This window comes from Herpailurus yagouaroundi, unplaced genomic scaffold, assembly GCF_014898765.1.
Source record: "Herpailurus yagouaroundi ecotype Mexico unplaced genomic scaffold, PumYag 251, whole genome shotgun sequence".
In the NCBI taxonomy this organism is placed as follows: domain Eukaryota; kingdom Metazoa; phylum Chordata; class Mammalia; order Carnivora; family Felidae; genus Herpailurus; species Herpailurus yagouaroundi.
The window spans coordinates 475144-492388 of record NW_024412468.1 but is presented as its reverse complement, the minus strand read 5'-3'; the positions used below and the strand labels follow the sequence as shown (position 1 = coordinate 492388).

General features: G+C 39.0%; 1 long non-coding RNA gene across 1 annotated transcript in view; it reads right to left on the bottom strand.

Moving 5' to 3' along the window:
• LOC121020765 (uncharacterized) overlaps positions 1-14338 on the bottom strand; it is a 42642-nt gene extending 28304 nt beyond the window's left edge. Inside the window, exon 1 of the long non-coding RNA XR_005786272.1 lies at positions 14229-14338. This is a non-coding gene — a long non-coding RNA (uncharacterized LOC121020765). The remainder of the gene's footprint in view (positions 1-14228) is intronic.
• Positions 14339-17245: the final 2907 nt, after the last annotated feature.

Here is a 17245-nt window from a genome sequence, read left to right as displayed (position 1 = left end):
TGCAGAAAATCTTAAGTGTTCTTTCCCCAGCTGGAAGTGATATCTCTCATATACTTTTATTTTTGGCATGTTTCACTTCCTGTTTTAGCTCATAGATACCTAAATGTGTTTTATTTTTCCTATTAGAATGTAAAACAGCCTTGAGAAAAGGTGCTTTACAGATTGCATTTCTAGTATCTTGAATGGGTACTTAAGAAAATAGAATATATAAATAAATCAATAAATATCTACTTTGAGTAACAACAACAACAAAATCCATAGTCCCTAAAAGTAGACAGAGATCCAGTGGAAAACATTCCTGAGTTGAGTAAAACACCCAACTCTGCTGTCTTCTGTCTACTGAGGAGGCTATGAGGTGGTGACTTTAGGTAACTGCTCATTCTAAGTGTTTTCATCTGTAAAATGAGAATACGTCCATCTCACAGAACTGATGAGAGGCTCTAAGTTATGAAATATACGTAAAGGTGTTTTGTGAATTCCAAAGCGCTAAATGTAAGAAACCAAACCATATTTGCAGGGGAATCTGGGGTTTTTAAAAGCTAATTCTCACATTTAACTTAGTTTGCAGTCCTCAGGAGAAATTAATGAGCTGTATGTACGTTAAGTGTATGGAAGAATGTCTGCCTCATAGTATGTGCTCAGGACACATTTGCTGAACTGAATTACTGTTAACCTCAATTACCCGAAGGGGTTCCCTTAGAGAGCGGAGGGAGTGGTGTGCCGACCTGGCACACAGGAATAGGAAACTAACAGTTAGCCCTGTGACTTGGTGATCGCTATTGGATTTGTACTCAGATTACGAGTCTACAGAGCTTTGGGTCCACGGCCGAAGAGAGCTGTTGTTTGAAAGAGCTGTTGAGGCTGGAGGAATCGGCAGGGACTCTTTCCTGAATTGCTCAACAGAAGTAGCACTTAGAAATTCCCTCTGAGATACCAGCTGCCAGAAATCTAAGAGCTGTCCAGAGGCAAGAAATACCTAAAATTTAGAGCGGTAAAGTGGTAAAGTGGATGTTGAAGCAGATGTCATTAGTGGTTTCTGCCAAAGGGAGGGGTAGCAGTTGCTAAGATCTATTCCTTTATTTATCTTATTCAAAACAGTTGATTGAATGCCTACTTCGTGACAGCCACTATTTAGACAGAGGGATTCAGGTGAAGGTGAGAAGGATGAAAATCCCTATCACAGATAATAAAACTTCTCAGAAGTAGCTGGGGGAAGGTACTCTCCCCAGAGCTGGTGTCAGTGGACAACTCACTGGTGGTAGCAGGTACACCCCAGGACCCATGAGCAGCTGCTCTACAGAAGCGCCTAGGGACTGAAACCAGAAGTCTCTCCACCATCCTGATGTGAAACATCCTAACGGAGGGGAGCGGGGGAATGATGATCATGGAGCTCTAAAAATAAACGTTTATTTTCCTAAAAGGGAAGTTATGGCTTGATCCCGTCAATTTACATTGATTAATATCCCACATCTGGGTGCAGTTCTCTCTTACATTACGGATGACTTTCAAGCTTATACTGCAGCTAACTTTTCTTAAAGAGAAGGCAGACTAGAACTAAGCGTTGTTGCTGGAAAACCTGTAAATAACGATACTCATGCTTTAAGAAGACGTCTAAAATAGTCTCTAAAAAGTTGGGTGACTCATTAGCAACATTCTCTTCCCATGGCCTCCTGCCATATCATGTTGACCTGCAGTGGCCTCCCTTGTACTTTTAGACATCAGCATTTAGTATTTATTGTGGTACCTTGAAATGATGCCAAAAGATCGAAGAGTGCATGAAAATATTTATAGGATGGAAATGTATGCTATAGACTCTAGAGTATCACTCTAAGAACTTGAATATGTTTGGGAAAAACGAGAGAATTGAGGTTAATTAAAAAAAAATAAGAGTTTTCCTTTAAAAATTCGTCATTCAGAATGGTTTACTTCCATTTTATGGACTTACTGGTTATAGCTTCAGATGAAAAGCATGGACTCTGAGGTCAGCCTGCTTGGGTTTCAACGTCTTTTTTGGTATTTACCTTATAGTTTGATCTGTTGTGAGAATCAAGTAAATAATGCATGTAAAGCATTTAGTAGAGTGTCGTGCCTACATCCTAATAATCATATATAAATGCATATTTTCGTGATGTTATCATTCCTAGTCATTTACATCTAAGCATACATTTGTTAATTCCCTACCAGATACTTCAGGGAACGGATCATTCAGGGTTGTACTATCCTGCCCAGGAAACAATATTCTGCCAGTGATTGGCTGGTGGGGGGTGGTGGTGTTTAAAGGTTTGACCTCTTGGTCTCATTTTAGGACAGTTCTGAAAAGCCCTTCTAGGTTCAGAACAACCTGTCAGATTAGCTAAAGTCTCGTCTGTGACATGATTGACAATGGACCACCAGAAACCTAACCAAGTAAGATAACCTTAGGCAGCTGCTGTGCTGAACGTGGTATCTTTGCTAGAGTAGATTCACTGCTCTGCCTACATGGTGTGTGAGCCATTGATACAGTAAATGCATTCTGTTGCTTATTCATCAAGAAGCAAGATTAGAAACGGATGACATCACAAGAGAGGGTTAGCAGTATACAATATCTTATCCAAGGCTACATTAATTCTACTATTAGTCATAATTTAGTCCAAAGAGACATGGATTATCTGAACATTCTGCAGAAGACCACTGCTTCCCTATATTAATAATGTTATGTTAATGGGATCAGATGAACAAGAATTGGCAAGTATTCTGAAAGCTCTGGAAAAATATTTCTGCTCCAGAAGGCAGGAAAAACCACACATGTTTTTCTAGAGAAATTCAGGGACATGACACATTAGTAGAGTTTTTAGGGATCTAGTGGTCCAGGTTTACCTTCATGTGCCTTCCAGAATATGGGACAGTTATGTCACCTTGTACTTCCTACTCCCACAAAGTTTGGTAGGGCTCTTTGGATTTTGTAGTCAACACATTCTCCACTAGGTGTTACTTTAATGCTCAATGTATTTAGTGAAATGAAAGGATTCTCTCCCTGAGAGGGACTCAGGTCAAGGTCAAGAAAGGACACTGTAGCTGGTCTAGTTTGCAGGACGAGCAGTTCTGCTACTTGGGCTACATGACACAGCAGATCCCACACTTCCAGAGGTATCTGGTAAAGAAAGATGGTGTTTGGAGTTTCTGGAAGACCAAATAGAGAAACACATGCAGACCTATACAGTTCTGGAGTAAGGACAAGCCTTATATAGCTCACAACTACCACACACCATTCAAACAGCTCCTGGCTCCTGGGCTCTAAAACAAACTGAGCATCGCACCTGGGGCCTAAGTGGCCATGAGTCCAGCAGTGCCCATCATGATTTGGATGCTGCCAGATACACCAAGTCATAAGATCAGGGGAATGAGAAGCCTTCTGTGGTATGATGGCAGTGGTACATCTTAGGGCCTGTGCACAAGACACAGGTAGGCTTAGATGAACAAGTGGCCCGGACACTGATCACGTACCACTACTGATGCTTTTTTTTTTTTTTTCTTTAAAAAAAATTTTTTTTTTAACGCTTATTTATTTTTGAGACAGAGAAAGACAGAGCATGAACGGGGGAGGGTCAGAGAGAGGGAGACACAGAATCTGAAAGAGGCTCCAGGCTCTGAGCTGTCAGCACAGAGCCCGACGCGGGGCTCGAACTCACGGACCGCGAGATCATGACCTGAGCCGAAGTCGGCTGCTTAACCGACTGAGCCACCCAGGCGCCCCCTGATGCTTTTTTTCAGCCTAAATTTATATATGGAGGGTGGGGGGAGGGTTCCCTGTGACAAGATGATGAAGGAAAAGTGGTGGAACCAGTGTCACTGAATGCCTGTGTGATTCTCACAAAAATTTATGTGATTAAAAACTACAAACTCAGAATAAAGGATGAGTGGCAACATATTTTATTTTTATATTTACTAAAAGTAATTGCAGTATACAGCCTCATGTACTCAGATGCATCAAAGCTCTTGAATAGATAATAATGGTGATTTTCCGTAAAGTGGATGAATAGGACCTTAAAAAAAATGGTTGCTGATTGCCTGACTTGTGCCATATAAAATATATTTCCTGTTGCTAGGTGTCAGAGGAGATAGACTATATGGCCAGTGATGTGTGCTATTTTAGGTGTTTGCTAATTATTTAAAAGCAGACTAGTAATGCAACTGAATTGGGATAGATGAAGGCAACACAAATCTGGATGTGGAAAAAAGGGACAAAGAGAATTATGATGTTTTAAATTCAGTTAATATAAACTCACAAGAAGGCTACATGTGGTAGGGGCTACAAAAAGATTACACAATGATTCCTGTCTCAGCGATATGATAATCATTGTGTGCTTGACATCCTTATCTTAAAGTCTAGAAGTTATTTATAGCAGAGCACTTATCTTGTAAATGGTTCCCTCTCACCTCTCCATCTACAAATGCCAACTGTCCCTGCCGGTTGGGTCATTCACCTTATTTTCCAGAGTCTGTCCTTTTAGCTCTGGGAACTCCTATTTGTTCACTTTCTTCTGTTGGCTTTTCAGGAAATCTGCAAACTGATAATTCTCCATCATACTCAGCTTCTCCTATTTGCTACAATAAATGCAAATAGATATTTAAGAATTGGCTCCCAAGCCAAGGACACAGTGCTCCCATCAGGTCTGAAACATGGCAAGACTTAACTACCCGAGGAGCCTCCTGTAATCCTTATACTCCAGGATGTCAATTCATTTCTACTTTTTCCTTGGTACTGCCATTATTTTTTTCATGTTTCATGATGTTTTATTTAGAGAAGTAAGTGTGAAGAGTCAAAAGGCATCTGGTTCTCAAGCTTCTGGCAAAGGCTTGAGGCTGAAATGTAAATTCTGTACTTTGTTTGTGGGTCAGCCAACTCAGACTCTCCAGGCCCTCACGGGTTGGTCATTCTAAAGGCCACATGCCATCTTGTGAGACTATCTATTTTCTGTCCAGCATGACTTTCTTTCCCCCTTTCTTGCTCCCATCTGAATCCCAAGGTCAGGGAGTGTGGCCTGGATCAGGGATGACCTTTCTATGATAGGTCTGGTAATGGTTTCCCTACTCTTTCAGATAAAAATAATAATTGGTGATTGTGACCTTTGTAAAGATAATGTTTCTGTTAGAGGGTCAGCCCCAAATCTTTTATTGCTAAGTGTTTTCACTCATGGTGTTCTTACCAGGAGCAGCTAATGGCCTGTCACCGACTGTCACTGTGGTCCCTTTCTAAATCCCTTAGTCTCCAGAAGCCATCATGAGTTATCTTCAGAAAATTGTAGGGATAAAAACCTTCCATGTGTAAAAATACTCACGGGAGGTGACACAGAAATGCAAACCACAATGGCAGTAATTCTAGGTTTTCAGCGTGCCCACAGCCAGACACAGCTTCAGAGTTACTCAAAACATTGATGAGAATGTATTTTAATACTCCAGGCTAACTACTGTAGGTAGATCTGGTCACCAAATAGCCAAGCAAAAGATGTAATAATTCTGTAAAACCTGCATGTCTTTTGCATTCCTGCCTCTGACCTATCCTCACCCCCTCCTCTTTTCCTTGTCACTTGTACTGAGGAGAATGTCAAGGCAGAGAAATTAAGCTCAGGTTATGAGGAAGCAGGGGCAAAACAGAATTTGGCCTTCTCTGGTGGCATCCTGCTCCTGACTCAAAGACCCTGCTGTCCACTTAGTCCTTTGGAACTCCTGTGGAGCCTTCACCAGGCTCACCCAACCATCACCAAAACTTAGAGGTCCATCTCCTACTGAACACTGGCCCCTTCCCTGCCTTGCTTCTCTCACTATTCTTTCAGTCTTTGCTGTCAACATCATTCTTTACAAAATGGTGTTTCCTAAATCTAGAATACCCTTCCTTCATCACTTGATTAGCGTTTCCTTCTCCCATGAGAGTAGCCACTCTTGGGGGCAGGGGCTGTGAATGAGTATGTCACTTCTTGCCTGAGTCTGTAAGAATGACTGGGTGCTTCCCAGCAGGTGTTTGCAACAGGTCAGAGGCATAGGTGAGCACTGAGCAGTGTGGGAGGCTTAGGAGGTTACTGCCATTCTTTCGTGGAGGCTGGACCAGTGAGCGGATGGACACGTTTAGAGGACAACAAGGAGCTCTGGGCAGGAGTCTATCTAATTTGGGGAAATGGGAGAAATAAAGTTGGAGTAGATTCTGTAATCATTTATGCCATGCCAAACACGTTTACTTTTTCCTAATTAAAACTCAGTGTTTGTCCATCATTTTTAACTGTGTTTCTCAATCTTGAGTAATATAGAAATTCATTTATAGGGAAATATTTTTCAATGACTTCCACTGTTGATTTAAATAATATGGTATTTCTTAAATATGTACACACATGAAATTATAATCCCTTCTTACTTGAGCTTTTTTAGGACTATCAAACACAAATTTACAAATTAAAACAAAACTACAAGTTTTATAAAAGTTAAATTAATGAGAGGAATTTAAGCAGTAGGTGGTCATTGTAAAAGTAAATTGCTACTTTAAGCTTAATAGTAGAAAGATGTACTTGCTGGAATCTCTCTATGTATATATGTATTTATTCATTTTTTGAGCCTCAACGGACCATTCTTTTATTATCACCATTGCCGGTGACATTAATATCCTTTTTAGCAAGGCTCTGGCTCCTGATACATTATTCTGTTGGGCCAATCAACGGAATATTATATACATATAAAAACCAAGTAAGTAAGAAGAAAATTAAAAAAAATTAATAACCATTTACAGAACATTTTTTCTGCATATTTAACCATCAGTTATTTAGAACAAGTCAGGATCTTCCCAAGCAGCTGCTTTAAGAGATTATGCCACTCAGTGCTATAGAGCAGGTATATTTGTGTTCAGAAATCTCTACTACCACAAGCCATGTGGCAGACTGAGTCCAAGACTTTCAACTGTATCACAGTAAAACCCTTGTCCATACCCTGTAACATGACTGGTACCTATTCATGAATAACATACTGAGTGTGCCAAGGTTTTTCCCTCATTAGATCCTAATAATTAGATAAATTACTATGGGGCACCTGGGTGGCTCAGTTGGTTATGTGTCTGACTTCCGATTTCGGCTCAGGTCATGATCTCACGGTTTGTGAATTCGAGCCCCACGTCAGGCTCCTCACTGACCGTGTGGAGCCTACTTGGGATTCTCTCTCCCTCTCTCTCTCTGCCCCACGCCCACTTGCATGTACACACTCTCTCTCTCAAAATAAACAAACAAAAAAATTAAATATATTACTATGACACACCATGACTATTTCCTGTTAAAATATCAACTTATTAAGGAGTTTAGTTAAAATGATTTTCAATACAAAGTATCTTAATGCAACAAGATCACTTTAGAAAGTAATAAAAAGTATAAATGTACAATGGCTTAAGTGGAAAAATTAGATTAGTTTGTCAGTCTCTGTTTCTCCAGGTATATTTTAAGCATTTTGAGATCAGGGATAGTGATTTTCACCAATTTCAAATTCAAGCACTCAGCAAATACTTAGTGAAAGCCAATTATTCATCAAATTTATAATATAGAAATATCACCCTAAAACAAAATAGACACTTGGAAGAGGGTGCAGTAGGAGGACCCTAAGTTCACCTCGTCCTATGGATATGACCAGATGACACGCACATCAGGGTGAATAACCTGGACAATAACCAAAGACCTGGCAGAGCAAATTCTACAACTAAAGGTAGAGAATGTTTGGTTTTGAAAGTGAGGGGGGATGAATTTTGTGAGTTCTTACACCAGCAGGACTTAACATCTGGAACTTAAAAAACTCAGTAGGTTTGGCTCTGGGAGAACCCAGAGGGTCTTAGGAAGCTGATCCCCCATCCTTAGAGACAGCACAACAAACAGTCTCTGGAGATACAGCATAGAAGCATCAGTTTGAAAAATGCCTGAGGCAGATGAGAGGGAGAGAGCATGTCTAGGAGAGACCCTCTGGGAGCAAAGGAGCTGGCAGGTGCCATTCCCCCCACCCCCCCCCCACCTCCCATCATAAACATGCAGCTACCTGCAGGAACCAGCAGCGCCAACGCTCACTACCTAACTTGGTAACACCAAGCCCCAACCTCTGTGCTTCGGTGCATCTGCCCTTTCAGTCAGGCTTGTCTCGGTCCCAGGGCTGCAGGTCCTATCCTCCAGAAGACCTGCATAAACCTGGCCAAAGCACATCTCCCGACTGGTGCCTTTTGCAGGGCCTCGGTTCTGGCAGTAGCTGTGGTGGCAGGTCTCATTGCACAAGCAGACCAGAACACACCTTGTTAAAACACATCGCGCCCAGCTGGGGACCAAACACTGCCCACAAAAGGCAAAGAAAGCCTCTAAAGACAGCTAGCCTGAAGGAAAAAAGAGGCCAGGACTCAACCGCAGAACACACGCAACACATATAGGAGACACTACCTGAAGCTCCAGGTTCTGGGGAACAGGGGACACTGCACTGCAGGGCACTACGGGCCTTCTTTTCCTAAGACCATTACTTTCAAGAGCAGGAAATGTAGCTGACCTTAACACACAGAAACAGATACAGAAAGTTACACAAAATGAGGAAACAGAGGACTATGTCCCAAATGAAAGAACAGGACAAAACCATAGCAAGAGACCTAAGCGTAACAGATATAAGTAACGTGCCTGATAGAATTTAAAATAATGATCATAAATATACTCACTGGACTGGAGAAAAAAGGGGAGGACATCAGTGAGACCCTTAACAGAGAGTTAAAAAAGAACCAATCAGAGATGAAGAACACAACACATGAAATTAAAAACACTTGATGGAATAAATAGCAGGCTAGAAGAAGCAGAGGAAATGTATTAATGACCTAGGAGACAGTAATGGCAGGTATTCAAGCTCAGCAGGTGAGAAAGAAAAAAATATGCAAACTGAGAACAGTTTCAGGGAACTCAGCGACTCCATCAAGCACAATAACACCCACATTACAGGGATCCCAGGAAAAGAAGAGAGAGAAAAGGGGGCAGAAAATGTATTTGAAGAAATAATAGCCGGAAACTTCTGTAATCTAGGGAAGGAAACAGACATCCAGATCCAGGAGGCACAGAGATATCCCCAACCAAATCAACCCAAGGAAGTCCACAGCAAGACACACAGTAATTAAAATGGCAAAAAGTAGTGATAAAGAAAAGAATTTAACAGCAGCAAGAGACAAGAAGACAGATACATATAAGGGAAACTCCACCATGCTATCAGTGGATTTTTCAGTAGAAATTTCATAGGCCAGAAGGGAGTGGCAGGATATATTCAAAGTGCTGAAAGGGAAAAATCTACAGCCAAGAGTACTCTGTCCAGCAAGGCTATCATTCAGAATAGAAGGAGAGATAAAGAGTTTCCCAGACGAACAAATACTAGAGGAGTTTATGACCACTAACTAGCCCTACAAGAAATATGAAAGGGGATTCTTTGAGTGGAAAAGAAAGACCATAAGTGAGAGTATGAAAAGTAGAAACGCAAAAGTATAAAAATAAGTATTCCTGAAAAAAATCAAAGGATCCATAAAATAAAAGGATGTAAAATATGACACCATATACCTAAATTGTGGGGTGGGGGTGGGGAATAATAAGTGGGTTAAACTTAAGTGACCATCAAATACAGATTGCTATATGTAGAAGAAGTTATATACAAATCTAATGGTAACCACAAACCAAAAACCAGTAATAGATATGCAAAGAATAAAGAAAAAGGAATCCAAGTATACCACTAAAGGAAGCCAACAAACCATGAAAGAGAGCAAGACAAGACAGGGTCAGAGAAAAACTACAAAAACAACCATGAATATATAACAAAACGGCAATAAATATAGCTGTCAACAATTACTTTGAATGTAAATGGGCTAAACACTCAAAAGACACAGGGTGACAGAGTGGATAAAAAAAAAATAACACCCATCTATATGCTGCCTGCAAGAGATTCACTTCAGACCTAAAGACGCCTGCAGATTGAAAGTGAGGGGATGGAAAAAACATCTACCATGCAAATGGAAACGAAAAGAAAGCCAGGGTAGCAACACTTATATTGGGCAAGCTAGATATTAAAACAAAGACTGTAACAAGAGACAAAGAAGGACATTATATTTTAATGAAGGGGACAATCCAACAAGAAGATCTAATATATGTAAATATTTATGCACCTAACAGAAGCACCCAAATACACAGTCAATAACAAACATAAATGAAATACTTGATAGTTATGCCACTACAGTAGAGGATTTACCACCCCATTTACATCAATGGACAGATCATCTGAACAGAAAATCAACCAAGAAACAACAGATTCGAAAGACACTCTGGACCAGATGGATTTAACAGATATATTCAGAACATTTCATCATAAGACAGCAGAATACACATTCTTTTCAAGTGCACGTGGAACATTCTCTAGAAAGATCACATACTAGGCCTCAAAACAAATCTCAACAAATTGAAAAAGATCAAAGTTATACCATACATCTTTTCTGACCATGATGATGTGAAACTAGAAATCAACCACAAGAAAAATATGGAAAGAGCACAAATACATGGAGGTTATAAACAGCATACTATTGAACAGTGAATGGTTCAACGAGGAAATCAAAGAAGAAATAGAAGCTTACATGGAGACAAATGAAAATGAAAATACAATAATCTAAAACCTTTGGGATGCAGAAGTAGTTCTAAGAGGGAAGCATATAGGAATACGGACCTAGCTGAAAAAGCAAGAAAAGTCTCAAATAAACAACATAACCTTACACCTAAAGAGGCTAGAAAAAAGAACAAAATGTAAAACCAGCAGAAGGAGGGAAATATTAAAAAATTAGAGCAGAAATAAATGGAACAGAAACTTAAAAAAAATACAACATATCAATGAGAGCAGGAAACTGTTCTTTGAAAAGACTGACAAAATGAAGATGTATTCACTTTTGGTTCTTTCAGGTGCTCAAAGGATGTTAAGCTGGAGATATCCTGCTCGGATCCCTATGACCCATGTGTAGATCCATGTAGGAGTAGGACAGACACCTGGCTTGACTTTGCTTAGCAAATTTGAGCTCTTTGGAAGTGTAAATTTCCCTAAATGTACATATATCTTTTACTTTCCTTTCACACATTAAGTTTTTGGGCACACTTTTTGGAAAGGAGACAACTTATGTAGACTTAGAATTTGTTGCTGCAAATTTGACAGAAAACAGAGGAAAAGTGCATTTATCAGAGGAGTACACATATAGTAGGAAGAGAAAAACATTAAGAAATGGAACTTGGGGAATTCCCCTTTATTCTTTAAACTTAAAAAAAAATCGTATTTTTTTTTCAGTGAAGAAAATTTGGAAAATAGCAGAAGGTAGGAAAAATTACCTATATATCTACAACTTCAAACGCAACCATTTTAACGTGGCTTTGTATAGGGGCACCTGGGTGGCTCAGTAGGTTAAGTGTCTCACTTTAGCTCAGGTCATGATCTCGCAGTTCCTGGGTTTGAGCCCCATGTCGGTCTCTGTGCTGACAGCTCAGAGCCTTGAGCCTGCTTCAGATTCTGTGTGTGTGTGTCTCTCTCTGTGCCCTTCCCCCTCCCCCACTCATGCTCTGTCTCTTTCTCTCTCAAAAATAAATAACATTAAAAAATTTTTAAGTAGCTTCTAGCATTTTCTTCTAGTACTTTCCCCCTACATTGAAAGATTTTTTTTGATATTTAACTCCATATGGAGTGTGGGCAATAATATGTAAGGAACAGGCGGAGGAAGGGGAGCCTCTGAAGACAACAGGGAGGTTAAGAGAGCAGAAGCAGGTAAAGAACTGGTAGAGAGTGTCACTGGAGAAGCTAAGGAAAAAATTTCAGCTGGTCAATACTGCCAGGACTGCTACTGAAAATGCTTTTATTGGATAAGTAGGAAGACTTCAGTGATCTTAGGTAGAGCAATTTTATGTAAAAGATGACTGTAAGGCTCCATTTAGAGTCACTTAAATCTGCAGCCTATCTTCATTAAAATAAATATACCTTCCGCACATACTGTTTTGTTCAGTCATAAAATGCACGAACATCCAAAGAGACTAACGGCCTACTGAAGAACCATAAACAAAAACTATAGAGAAGATGAATACATTACAAATCTTTGCCAGAAAAAAAAACAAAAACACCGCAAATAATACATAATACTAGTTAACCATTTCATGCCTACCATTGCCTCAATTTTTCTGGATATTATTTTAAGTTTCTGTATGTGTTCTCAAGGGAGAAAACCACTTTGTGGACATAGTGGTTCTGAAGGAGAGCTCCGCAGATCCTTTGTTCATCATGTAAATCACACGAAACCAGGAATAATGTTTTTCATGGCAAATCAAACTGTCAGATTAAAAAAAACACTAATGTATAATTTTTAAAGTGCATCAACACATAGGAATTTTGTTACAAGGCACAGACTGATGAGTTTTTCGATTCCACTCTTCAAAGTGTGGAAAACTTTAATTTATTAATTTGATTAACATGTTTTCATCTCTTTGGGTTAAAAAAACCCTTGATAACAAGCTAAGAACCTCAACTACAGGATTTCATTACCTCTTTGACTCTTGCTTTGAAGATATACTAATTGCTTCTTGTCCTTTTCTTGTTTAAAAAAGACCAAGAACACTTTTATAAGTGAGCGCATTTTACTCATTTTTTCATAATCCATATTTTATTATCATATGCACTGTGCAGATTTATTCCCCTGGCCATACTAGGGAGTATTCTGACCTCCATATCACTATGACCCCAACATCTCTCTCAGATGGAAAAAAGACAATTGGACAGGTTATTAATTGTGCATGACTCAGAAACAAAACAAAAACCAAAAGATGTTTGTGATGCTTGATACTTTTCCCTAAATAACGTTTTCTTGGTACATACATTTTTCCAACTATATGTTTTATTATATATTTTGAAAATACTTCAACCATTTGAAGCAAAATTAGAAAACATGTTGTTTTCTCAAATATAGGTATGTGAGTCTAAGGTGCTTGGACTGGCTGGAATGGAGGAAAAGCATAGATATGTAGTATGAACTTGCCTTTTTAAGAAATTGATGACTTTTTTGCCTTGATGACACATTTATAATTTTGTCATTTATGTTATTTTTAGAAAACAACAGGAGCTGGAAAACTATTAAGAATATGGAGACTCACGACTAAGGTGGTGGTCTGTGGGCCTATCAAGGAAGATGATATCGGGGTACTTTGGGAATGCATCCCACTTGTCTAGCTTCACGAAGGGTACAGAAGTAAAAGGTTATAATAGGGTTATAATAGGTTTTTTTTTTCCTTCCCTTCCCTCCCCTCCCCTTCCCTTTCTTTTCCTTTCTTTCTGCCTTCAATGACTCAATCTTTAAAGAGTACTACCCTACTATCATTTGAGAGTTTTAGGTACATACATTATTTTATAAAAAACAAAAATAAATTTTAGAACTAAGTTCTCTGGAAGTTGAGGAAAGAGAGATCAGTGCATATGAGAGTGTTTCTCAAACTTCATTACGGTGGCTTATCTTCACTTGGATCTAGATTCCAGAGGGATGAGTAGACGCATTGGTGAGAGGGAGGCAGGGCACACAGGCTGAAAACAGACTCTGCTGACTCACTGCTCCTCTCTCACCCATTGCTGCCGACCATGGGCAGCTGGTCGATGTCCTGTCATGTTAACGTGGGCAGAGTGTTTTTCTGCCATCATCCCAAGCCCTGACTGTGGGTTTTTGTTCCAAGAAAGTGGTGGGATTTTGAGTGTGGAATTGACATAAGCCTATATATAAATGGAATAGTGTTAAAGAGGTGGAAGCCCATGCCATTGAAATTGCTTTTGCTCTTCGGGTATGTGCATTTTCACAAATGATGCTGACATCTATTACAAACATTTCTAAATACATATTTAAATATATTTTGTATAAATAGATATGGTCAAGACATTGTGATGAAAGTTATTATCTGGTGGCTGGTGATAATACTTCTTACCAGTTTTTTACCTCTCTGAAAGTTTCTATAAATTAAGGATGAAATTTTTAAAAACTACCAGGGAAAGTGATGTCAGCAAACAAGATGGAGTGGGTAACTCCAAAAGCCCATCCCTCATGGAAACAACAAAAAATATAGCAAAACCTCTCAAAAGCAATTCTGTCAGAACTCTGGAAAACAGCCAAAGGTTGACAGAAAGCAAGCAAATGTGGTACAAAAAAGGTGGTGGTGGGGAGTGCAACTTACACATAAGGAAAACTTTGTGGAATTTTGCTTGCTCTTGCCTCACTTCCCTTCCTGGCCTAGTGATGATCTTGAAGATAGCAGCCTGAGTTCCCAGGGTAGACCCCAGTCTCTGGTTCTGGAAGGAGCAGAAAAGATAATATCCTCAAAGAACTGTGTTTTGTCTGTTTTGACCCATCTGGAGACTATCTGAAGGGCTGGTGTAGGGTGGTTGCTTCTGTTCCACCTGACTTCGAGCTCTGTCACAGTGAAAGAGTGGCTATGTAAGAGGGCATTCCTTGGAAACACTGTAACGCAAATGAACAAATGTGCTACTTCTGGGGCAGAGACTGAATTTGAGGCAAAACAAACAAACCAACCAACCAACACAAAACACCTGACACTCCAACAGTCTAGAAAGAGAAACTGGGGAGAGAGTTTCTTTGGGAGATTAGGGTATTGCAAAGTGTCTGCATACACCAGGGAATCTAGAAAGCCATGTGCATGCCCAGGGCAGAATGCATGCCCAGAAAGACCAGAGAACACCTGGAGCTTTCACCTCTCACAAAGTGCAGGCTAATGCAGAGCTGTAAATAGCCTGGCTACACACTAAACTTAGACAACTAATCTGCAAACGTTGGGAGAGGTTCTTTTTTCTTTCATTTCCTTTCCTATCTCGTTCAGCCTTTCCCTTTCCTTCCTCTCATTTAGGTATTCGAGACAACCTCCACAACACTAGCTGACTACAAGCCAAAAGAACAGAGAGACTTCAGAGACTACACCCAACAAAGAATACAGACTTTACAAAAATAGTTTAGAAAAATAATAAAAGAAACAAACCACTACAACCACAACAAGCAAAAATAAAATAAAATAAATTACCTGAGGAGGGGGAAGAATCTGATTTTTAGTTATCATAATATTCAAATATCCAGTTTTTCACAAAAATATGTGGTATGCAGAGAAAAGTAGAAAAGTATAGCCTATTCATTGAGGAAATCAACAGAGACTGTCCTTTAGGAAGCACAGACAGTGGACATATGAAGCAAAGATTTTAAACCAACTGACTTATTAGGCTAAAAGAGTTAAAGGAAACCATGGGCAAAGAGATAGAGGAAACCAGTAAAATGATGTCTCAACAAATAGAGAATATCAATAAAGATACAGAAAATATAAAAAGGACCCCAACAGAAATTCTGGACCTAAAAAGTACAGAAACATAAATGAAGAATTCTTTTTTTTTTTTAATATATGAAATTTATTGTCAAATTGGTTTCCATACAACACCCAGTGCTCATCCCTGAAGAATTCAATAGTAGGTTTCAATAGCATATTTGAGTAGGTAGAAGAAAGAACCAACAAACTTGAAGACAGATCAACTAAAATTATGCAGGGTGGGGAGAAGAAAGAAGGAATGGAAAAAGATAGGCCTTTTGGATATCATCAAGCATGCAAACAAACTCATCATAGGAGTCCCAAGAGACAGGACATAGAGAAGGGGACAGAAAGAATATCTGAAGTATAATGGTCCCTAACTCCCCCAATTTGAACAAAAATCTGCATATCCAAGAAGCTCAACAAACTCCGAGGAGAACAAACACAAGGATAACCATACTGAGACACATTAAAATCAAACTGCTGAAAGTCAAAGGCAGAGAGTCTTGAGAGCATGCGATAAGAAAGGCATTACATATGAGTGATTCTCAAGATTAACAGCTGATTTCTCAGCACAATCCATGGAATCTGAAGGCATGGAATGACATATATAAAGTGCTGAAAGAAAAAAAAAACCTGCCAACCAAAAATTGTATATCCAGCAAAACTATACTTGAAAAATGAAGGAGAAACTAGGACATTTCTCGATAAACAAAAGCTGAAGTGGTTCATCACTAGTAGACCTGCCCTATCGGAATACTAAAGTGAGTTCTTCAGATGAAAATGAACTTGAAGCCATACAAAGAAATAAGGAACACTGGTAAAATCAAATACATAGGTAAATACAAGAGACAGCATAACTGTTTTATTGTATTTTTGGTTTGTAACTCTGCTTTCCCCCCGTATGACTTAAAAGACAAATGCATAAGACATAAATTATCATCTATGCTAATGGTTACATGACATACAAAGATTAATTCATGATGACAATGCCATAAAGGGGTGGGATAGAGCTGTATAGGGTCAGAGTTATAGCAGCAGAGGATAACCAGTAAGAAAATAACTAGAAATTATACATAAAATAATCAAAATGATACATTATAAAAAACAACTAAACACAAAAGAAGGCAATAATGAAGGAACTAAGGAACAAAAGATGAAATATAGAAAACAAACAAAAATGTCAGAAGTCCTTCCTTGGTAGTAACCACTTTAAATGTAAATGGACTAACTCCAATTAAAAGTCAAAGATTGGCAGAATGGGTTAAAAATATTATCCAGCTATATCCTATCCTGCCTTAGATCCAGCATTAATACCAAAGCCAGATGATGGTATCATTAGAAAAGAAAACTAGAGACCAACATTCCTTGTGAACATATGGGTAAAAATCCTCAATAAAGTTGAATCAAACAGCATGTTACAATCATTATACACTGTGACCAAATGAGATGTATTCAAAATTCAAGTGAGGCTCAATATATGAAAATCAATATAATATACCACATTAATACAATTAAGAAAAAAAAACACCACATGGTCACCTCAATTCATGTAAGAAAACATTTTACAAAATTCAGCAGCATTCCATGATAAAGATAGCTTGACCAACTTGGAGGAAGGAAAATTCCTCAATCTCACAAAGAGAATTTATGGAAAATCCACAGCTAACATACTGAATGGTTAGAGTCTGAAAGCAGTCCTCATAAGATGAGGAAGAAGACAAGAATGCCCATGTTTGCCACTTCAGCATGGCATTATACTGGACATTCTAGCCAGAGCAGTTAGGCAAGCAAAAGAAAAAAAGACATACAAATCGGAGAGGAAGAAGTAAGGCTACCTTTCTCCACAGATGACATGATCTTATATATATAAAATCCTAAATACT